Source organism: Leuciscus leuciscus (genome assembly GCF_965113295.1).
Source record: "Leuciscus leuciscus genome assembly, chromosome: 4".
NCBI classification, from domain to species: Eukaryota; Metazoa; Chordata; class Actinopteri; order Cypriniformes; family Leuciscidae; genus Leuciscus; species Leuciscus leuciscus.
In genome coordinates, this window is record NC_138728.1 from 24,849,907 (window position 1) to 24,857,865 (window position 7,959).

General features: G+C 33.7%; 1 protein-coding gene across 1 annotated transcript in view; it reads left to right on the plus strand.

Moving 5' to 3' along the window:
* The window catches only part of LOC309497188 (potassium voltage-gated channel subfamily A member 1), a 59,646-nt gene extending 54,331 nt beyond the window's left edge, over window positions 1-5,315 (plus strand). Inside the window, exon 2 of the mRNA XM_082167429.1 lies at window positions 2,203-5,315. The gene's annotated coding sequence lies outside the window, so the exon portion shown is untranslated. The remainder of the gene's footprint in view (window positions 1-2,202) is intronic.
* Window positions 5,316-7,959: the final 2,644 nt, after the last annotated feature.

Below are 7,959 nucleotides of genomic sequence, written 5' to 3' on the forward strand. Positions count from 1 at the left end.
ATCAACATAGGCCTAGATGAAATTAAAAAAAATACATTGTTTACACATAAATATGAAACTAAATACATTTTCTTTAATGGCTACAACATTTAGGCCTATATAGAGAAATTTAATGTCAGAGTGGAATTTGAGCGAACGCTGTTTTACCGGTGATCATGAGGGGCAGGGGTGCGTTTTTTGAATAATAATCAAATAATTCCCAGCGATCGTCGAATATTATTTTTGCTTGAAACGCCCATCCCTACAAAATACGAAATGTCTTAATTAGACAACAGACAAGCATCATAGCATAATAAAGAAAATATAAATAGGCCTAAATAAAGAAGTAAAAAGTAAAAAAGAAAGAAATGAAATAAAAATACATTCAAGTAAATAATAAAGAAAGAAATAAAAGAGGCTCAGTAGCTTCTGCAGCACGAACACAAGCATGTAGTCGGCAATTGTTGCTGTGATTTAACGTGTCTGACTAGTTGAAACTTGGTGTGATGACATCATCGTTTCACAAAATGTACGGATTGGGCGTACACACGAAAACGCAAGGGTGGCGTTTTCAGATTTAATATTTAAAATAGTTTTAAAATAATATTATGTTAAAACATAACCAAGACCACCAGATCACATTTGCTCTTTGTTCATCTGGCAGTTATAACTCAGTTACAGCAGCCAAACTAAATCTAAAGTTAAAAATGTAAGGGTCAAGAGCCAAACTAAAGCAAATACTGATCACCATAATGGTTTGTGATTTTTCTCCTTCAGTGTTTCTGCTTATTAACATTAAGTGTCTTCAATAATGCTCAATCATCACTCAATTAATCACTTAATTATCTCATTATCTTTAACACCGCTTCAGTGTTACTTAAAACACTCTGAGAGTGTGGATTAGATAAACACTGAGCAGTGTTAATTTAACACTGGGGGTTTTGCTGTGTGTAGGGACTAATTACATGCTTGATTAGTGCTATTAAAGTGTACTTTATTTGTGTTACAAGTTCATTACAAATTCATTATGAGTGTCTTCGAAACATACAAGCATATGTTGCATATACCCAGGTGAAAAATAAATATATTTAAATTGTACTATGCTAAGTGTGTATTAAATGTATTATTTTGAAACAACTTCAAGTATATTACGTGTTTTTCAAGATATGCTTAAGATCAATTTGAAGCTATTTGCACTATATTTTAATATATTAAATTGTGCTAAAATGGAAATACTTCAAGTACATTTAGTGCATTTAAGCTTAATTTTAATGTACTTTAAGAACATTTAAATAGCATTTCAGCTCTCAGAATTAGCATTACACTAATAGTTTATTATAAAGCTGTTAGAAATGTATTAAAAGTATGCTTGTGTTTAGCATTTTTCTTAAAAGTGTAACTAAGCATATACTGTATTTATTACCAATACACTTCTAGTATACTTTTTTTAGAAATATATTAAAATGCAATTCAGTGTATTTTTAATGCACTTCAAATAAGCATGTTGGGAATACAAATGTATTATAAACATACTACTTGAATTTCAAGTATATTTGTAATACATTTAATACCACGTCTTTTTCACCTGGGTATGTTTTTGAGAAACACCGACTCATTGAACTATGCTGATAACAACGCAACTTGCGACCATAGTTGGCTAACAATGCTTTCGGGAAACGTACTCTAGATCAATTGAATCAGTGAGTTGTTGACTCAAGAACAGATGCCATTGGATCAGGCCATTTCACGAATTAATAATTTAGTGTGATTAGCGAATAGCTAAAGAGGTGTATGTATGTTATTTAAATATAGTCTCTCGAACTTGCATACGGACACACATTTGAAGGTAATTTTTGTCACACGTAGGCGTAATTTATGGAAAAAAGATTTTTTCACTTTTTGAAAATTCTTTAGTTGACTAGCCCATTATTAATTTTGTTCCTTTGTGTTAAATAAGGGGCAATCTGGTGTTTTTAAATCATGCTGAGCAATCATGCTGTTATCAGTGGTGGTGGCTCGCACACAAATGAGCAAAATATATTGTATTATATTGTATTATAGTAGATGTAGGGATGAAATGATCAGAATATGTGAGATTTTAACCTGCGCTAGCAAATATTTATGATTGGAATCTATTTCGGAGTTGCATATTTAAAAAAATAAAAAAAAATAATAATAATTAAATAAATCTGTTTTTCTTTTTATTTATTTACTTTGTCACAGATCCCAGAAGAGGAATTCGTAATCATGACAACAGATTCTTCAGACTCTCTAAACACCTCTGCAGAAAACCTGTGCCTTTGATCAAACCCTGTGAATCAATCGTTTTCTGGACATTTATGGGACCAACATATGATGACTTGTACACCACTTCTGACAGACACCTTTATGGACTGAACAGGTGTCATGTAAATCCATGGATTCCAACAAATATGTGTAGAACATAAATCATGTTTGAGGAAATCCCATGTGCAATATTAGTCTATTTTAGAGTGAACTTTATTTCTAAGTAGATTTTGGATGACTATGTTCAGTTGGTTTATTTTTGTAAAGCTTTTTCCTGATGTATATTTTTCTAAAACAATATTGTTCTCCAACGGAGGAGACACTTCTGAACACCTATAGATAAAATAGTGTTAGGCAAAGAAAATGCCTCCTTTCTTAAACAGGGGAAAAGCCATCGTACCTCTCATCAACAACAGTGATCATGTTAAGAATGGCATTTGATGATTTGTGTGTCATACTTACATACTGTATGTGTGCCCTATAACTTAAACAATTTGATGACTAAGAGAAATGTAATATTTGGATCTGATGTTTTATTTAGTAAAAAAATTATCATGATTTTGATATGATTATCCAACGCTATCTTACCCTGGAAATCCAGAGTTCTGACGAGAGCACAAGTTGAATTTGCTCAGCGAGTTACTCTGGCATCGAGTAATGATGCTCATTAAATATGCCCTTGTATCCGAGGTGCACCAATCACATCGGGTTATCTGATATAGGCGGGTCAGAGGCGAGCTAAACAGAAGACGACAGCGCTGTGACGTCGAAGTCATTAGTAAACATTGCAAGATGGTTTTGGATGAACACCAGTTGTTTGAAACGGCTTTGGCCGCTACAATGAACGAGTTAGACTTGGCTTTTTATCTAAAAGAGGAACAAAAGACGGCGCTCGAATTGTTCCTTTGCAAGAAGGGCGTTTTTGCTGTTTTGCCAACCGGATACAGTATGAGTCTAATCTACCAGTTAGCTCGCTGGTAGCTAAGCGATAACTTGTTGTGATTGGTCATAGTGTTATCCAATTGCGTGCAGTGAGATTTTCAAATGCATGCTTGGTGCCGCTCCTCGAGCTGGCCGATTTTCATTAGTCGATGCCAGACCCTTAATCTTTCAGATTCCAGGCCAGGTTATTTACAGGCTAACGCTCTCTCACAACCAATTTGTACAAATTTGTACGATTTTTCTAAACCCCAGTGATGGGTAGGTTTAGGGGTGAGGTCAGGGGTAGGTCATTCGTGCGAATTCATACAAATTGGCCAACTCGTAAAATATGTACAATTTAGCAAAAATCGTACGAGTGAGATCGTATGAATTCGTACGAATTAGCCACCTTGTAAAATACATATGAATTGCCTAGAGATCGGGTTGGATTATCATGTTTCAAATCAACAGCTTTTATTGATTTTCTTAATGTGTGCATTTCGTGTTTAGGTCTCAAAACGCACATGTGATGAAATATCTATATTATTTTATATTTATCTGGGTCTAAATGAAGAAATAAGAACATTTTATATTGTACTACACTAGCAAATCAAAATATTTAACTTTGCTGTTGTTCACAAATGTTGAGTCTAATACATATATTCTGCAAATATGCAACCTTTTCTCCCAAAACCATGTGTGCTTCACATCATTACCTTTAGTGACAGACATTTTGATGACAAATTGACAAGGGAGCTCTGATTTTCATTACTTCATAAAATATAATAATAATAATGGTTATAGAATTTATGAATTAAGTTGGATTGTATGTTTCAACTGTAAAATATATAAAGTCTTGCCTAATGCTGAAGTTACAGCAAAAAAAGAAAGAAAAAAAAACTGTCAACTATGTTACTCAGAATATTAAGTATAGATCACTATTTATTTTATTGTCATTCATTTTGAAGAATGAATTGTCATTGTGTTGCTGCACAAAATATATCTTTAAGATACAAATTAAATAATGTTCAGATTTGTCAACTGTCATGTCAACTGTTACCTTTTTTTACATTGTCAGTGACTTAAATTGACTTGAAAATGCTGCTTCTGACATGCTATAATTAAAGTGCATTTTATATCCCCGCAGGTAGGACTTTTGCATACCAAACTCAAAAGTATGAAACTGATCTATACTGTAGATTTAGCTTATATAAAAAACAAAAAATTTTAAAAGAAAGAAAGAAAAAAATGTTACTATACCTACTGATACCTATACCCATGAGAATATCAGTTCATTAAAATCTTAACATCTGTGTCATCTGACCCTGTGGATGCATTCCTCGATATGTACCAGTACGTATACTGCTATTTACTGCATATCCACATTGATATGTAACAAAGTATACTGAGGCTTTGAAATACATTGTGGATTATTTCCAAATGCTTGATTAGAAGTGTAGAGAACACTTGTGTCCTTTAAGCTGCTGTCTTTAGACCGTTTGGCCAGGATGTGGCTACACAAGGATCCAGTGCGTCATCTGTTACGACTCTAACAGAACATCTAACAGAAGTTGATCTTGGATGCCTGAATTATTATTATTATTATAATTGTTTTTTTTTTTTATTGTTTTTTTTTATGTCCATGTTATGACACATTTGTACAATATTCACACTATTAAACCACCAACATGAACATATGACACACTAAATCATGATTGATTGATTGATGAATTATTTATTTATTTGTTTGTTTGTTTATTTATTTATGACAGGTGCCCTGGTTTGAGAGAAAAAACTGTTTTTTGGGCAGTATATTTTCTTAATTCACCTGTCATTGGCAGAAAGGTAATTTTGTACTATGGCTACAGTAGCGGAAATATTTATTGTTGGATGAAATGGCACAAAAGTTCTCAGAACACATGTACGGGTCATGCAATTGTATTGGGATTTTATGGAGATGCTGGAGAAAACTGATCTGATTTATCTGAATAGATGTAGTGTTTTACAAAATCATACAGTCATGTCGATATAAACAGTGCTTTATTTATTTGTTATGTCACTCACGTCTTTGTCAAGTGTTGCTTACTCTGTTCTGTTATGAGAGGGAAATATCTCAATAAAATGTTAAATTTGTCATTGTCCTAATGAACATGTTGTTTATATGAATTGTTGATGAGTATGTTCATTTTTCATCCTGTCACTGAATAGAGCTTGTGAGAATTGAATGGATCTGAATCATTTTCCCCAGAAACCCCAGCAAAGCTGGCAAACTGGTTTTATCCACAGAACTAGATCGGGTAACACTTTATTCTACAGTGTCATTGTTACATACTGTATGTTACATGCAGTTACTATAGTAATAACTATAAATGATGCATAATTACATGCAATTAACCCTAAACCAAACCCTAATCATAACCCTATAGTTAATTATTATATTAATCAGTACTTAAATGTATAATTAAAGTGTAACAAAGACACCTTAAAGTGTAACCCTAGATTGTTTCGCTTCCCTTATTTTCACAAATATTCTCATTAATATACAGGACACTTTGCTTAAAATTAAAGTGTATTTTAGAGTAAATGTTCATGCATATTTATACATACAGTGTCCTGGGGACAGAAATGGCACCCATAAAGTTTTCTGTGACGGGTACGTTTTGGGGGATAGAATATACCGTTTTTACACTGTAAGCCCGTTTATCGGTCCAAATGGGGGTTTCCGCCAGAACGGGTGAAGGTCTCTGCGTGTTACTGTCTTTCCGCGTGGCAAAGTAATTTAATTCAAGCTTTGATCTGACTCCATTTGATATCTGACTCCATTTTATCACAACCTCGAATTTAAGTTAGATTGCCAATTGGTTATTGGTCAATTATATAATAGTTTAGCAATACATTTGATTGTTCTATTGAACTCTTTACTTATATTCTACCCGTTCATATTAAAAAGCTGTCACTAAACAGAGGTAATTGCTATATACCTGAGATCGGTCGCATTCACGCACATACATAATCAAAGATACTTTGGTATAGCCCCCGTGATTGCATACACTTGAAATTAAAGTAACATTTACTTCAGTAGAGGTATGGCCACTACTATAGATGTAAGTCAACCAACTTTACTTGTCCTATAATAGCTTTGGTTTGGCCATGCCGTGGTTTCCCACGTACACTTATCTAAAGTAACATTAAATTAAAACAGAGGTAAGACACACCGAAATTTAGATTGGTCAAGCAGCACTTTTGCTGCCCTAAACGGAAATTCACTTCTTGTCTTTGCAAAACACGTACACTTGAATTAGCGCCAAATATTAGTCGTCACTAATCTGACGCAAAACATGCGGTAACATACGAATCCGTTTAATCTACTTTGGAAAACAATTTCAGAGTCAGTCAGAATAAAATCAGATGTAATAATTTATTATGTCAGGTAAATGTATCATGCCAATTTCATAATCAGTTCAAAGATAATAAATACAAAACATCAAATGCTCTGGAATAAAGAGAGAAGATGCGAACCTGACATTATAAAATACATGATGGCGGGCTAATTTGAATTACAAATCGCCCTGAGCAATTCATTATATGCCCAGACCAAGATAGAAACTTCTTTCACATGGAAACATTTGCTAACAGTGGGAATTTGCATTCAGAGTTTACACCTTTTGAGAGCAGGAGGCCATTTGCCTGGAAGACGCACCCTCCTCTGTGTGCAAGTTATCTCTAAACTTTTAAAGACTTTATCACCTTTTGTTTTACTTCTTTGGGAATGAAACCTTTGTACCAGTTGCACTGAGACATTTCAAATGATACCAAACATGTATAATTACTTATTGTACACATTTAACATTGCATAGGTTTTTAGTGAATTTTAGGTGAGGAGAAGGAAAGGGGTAGCAGGGGGAGATGAGCAGACTGTAAAAGTGAGGTGTGAGCTGCACTGTGTGGTGCATCTCGGATGTTGCTGTTACATATGCAAGAGAAAGTTCAAATGTTAATTCTCAGGAGAGCCTTTTGCTTTCACCCGCCCTACAACACTATAAAAATCATTATGTCTATGTAAAGTCCCCATAAAACATGGAAACCAGAACTGTCTTGTTGCAAAAAAAACAATCTCATTATAATTTGTTTGGACATAATCCAAATTTATTTAAGTTAAATTCGAAGTATTACATTGTGGGACAATTTGTTGTTGTTGTTTCATCTTAAAATGATTTAAATACCTCACAAAAATTGCCTGATTGTCAAAATTAATACAATAATAACTACATCATGAGAATATCTTTATCTAAGGGAGAGATAACAGGGGAAATTAAGAGAACGGAAAAGAAAATGGAAGTGAAAGTGCAGTTTAAAAGAGAAAATTTAATTGTTTTACATGGCCCAGAGAGATGGCCATATAATGACGTGTTATCCATTTCCCCCCGGGAATTTCACCATTTATTTCATCAGAAATAAATGCAGCCAAATATCAACCAAACAAGTAAAAACGCTCTGGATGAAAGGCTGATTAATATTTTAATACATACATCTAACTCCTCAAAGGTCAGATGAGTATATATATTGTTTTCTCAAATTAAATGCAGCCAAATATCAACCACACAAGTAAAAAAGGTCTGTATGAAAGGCTGAATATAGTGTATTAATACAGACATCAAAATCAGATGAGTATTTAACATTTAATTCCTCAAAATTAAATACAGCCAAAAACCAACCAGATGAAAAACTCGGTCTTATCAGCGAGTGCGTGGTCCGCGTGATCCTTTCCCAGGC